The sequence below is a fragment of the Antechinus flavipes genome, chromosome 4 (assembly GCF_016432865.1).
Source record: "Antechinus flavipes isolate AdamAnt ecotype Samford, QLD, Australia chromosome 4, AdamAnt_v2, whole genome shotgun sequence".
Lineage (NCBI taxonomy): Eukaryota > Metazoa > Chordata > Mammalia > Dasyuromorphia > Dasyuridae > Antechinus > Antechinus flavipes.
Window position 1 is genome coordinate 434,228,865 of NC_067401.1, and position 1,898 is coordinate 434,230,762.

Genomic DNA, 1,898 nt, shown 5'->3' on the forward strand with positions numbered 1-1,898 from the left:
TGGCACACAGTAGGAGTTTAATAAATGTGATTGATTAAGAAAGACAAAGACAAAGTGTTCCATGGTTGGCATGTAGGACATTTTCTCAACACTCCCAAATTTTCTAAGGCAGAATTTTGTCAAAATAATACATACACATATGTGAGCTTTGGTTATTATGATTGGGTTTACATTATAACTGCTCTGAAAATCAGGTATGCAGTTCTGAAGGAAGTTTAAGAGCTTGAATTAGCCTATAATGGTGAAGGATGGTCATCGTATTTTAGACAAGTTTTATTCAGGAGGGAAGAAGGGTAGACTAGAGCCAAGATGATGGTTGTCTAACTTCTGTCAGGGGCTCTCTTCAGATCTTCCAAACTCCCCCTCCAAAAACTTTAAAATAAAACTTTAGAATGAATTATGGGGTGATAGAACTCACAAAAGGATAGGATAAAACAAGCTTTCATCCTAAGATAAGTTAGAAGGACAGCAGGAAATATCTGTCTCAGTGGGATAAAAGTGGAGACAGTTCAGCGCAGGTAATCCCAAGCAAGACAGCAGTAGTCCACGTCTGCTAGTCAGCATCAGACACCGGGGACAATTGAATCAGCAGCAACAGCTTCAAGAGTTCTCAGTTATCAGACAAATGGAAAAAGGGCTGAACAACTGGTCAGAAGAAGGTTATAGGGCATCTTTCTTGCTACTGGGTGTAAGACTTTGTTGCATTGCCCATACATCTGGGTTAAAAATCTAGATCACAGTCCCAAGGCCAAGAGAAGCACTAGCACACCTGTGCTTGTGCTGCAGAGGAGTGCAGCCCTGGTGTCAGTTCCAGAAAAGAAAAAGAGTGCTTATATTCACTCACAGACTACAAGATAGGCCAGAAGAGTAGTAAACATAGACACCTCACATCATGAAAACTTATAAACCTTCCAGAAGTAGCTTTAAAAACAATTGCACATAAAATCTGAAGCTTAGGATAATACTCTTTCTACCCCAGAAACAGAGCAAGCTTTAATATAAAGTTAAAAGTAAAAAAAAAGGACAATAAATGAGCAAAAAGAAAAAAAAAAGAAGAATAATCTGACCATAAAAGATTACTATGGTGACAGGGAAGATTGAAACAGAAACTCAGAAGAAGATAGCAAAGTCAAGATTGCTGCATCTAAAGCCACAAAGACAAGTCTCAGGACAAAGAAGAATTCCTGAAAGAGTTCCAAGAGGATTTTAAAAATCGAATAAGAAAGGTAAAGGAAAACATGGGAAAAGAAATGGGAGAGTCACCAAAAAAATCATGAAAAAAGGATAAAAACACAGTAATAGAGGCACAAAAATAATTAAGAAAATAATATTTTAAAAATAGAATGGGTTAAGTGGTAAAGCAGTACAAAGATCCATTGAAGAGAACTCCTTAAAAGATAGAGTTGGTTACATGTAAAGAGGGATTCAAAACTTCACTGAACAAAAGACTTTGTGAGAAGTAGAATTAACCAAATGAGGAAAGAGGTACAAAAGTTCACCCAAGAAAATAATCTTTAAAAACTAAAATTTAGTTTTTAGGAATCAAAGTAGAAATTAATGACTCTGTAAGGCATCAATATGCATCAAGGCATATTTTATTATTAGAATAAAATGTTAAATATTTCAAATGGAAAAAAAACTAATCTGGAAAATAGATCAAGGAGAGATAATTTAAGAACAATTTAAGAATCTATTGGACTATCTGAAGAAAAGGGGGGGACTGATAGAAGGGAGGTTAGATTTGGTAGGGCAGTAGTTAGAAGTAAAACATTTTTGAGGATGGACAGGATAAAGGCAAGAAAAAATGGGGGAAATAAGTTGTAAGAAAATATGAAATATGATCATAACTGAAAGAAAATTTTATAGTAAATTTCTCTGATAAAGAATTCATTCCTCAA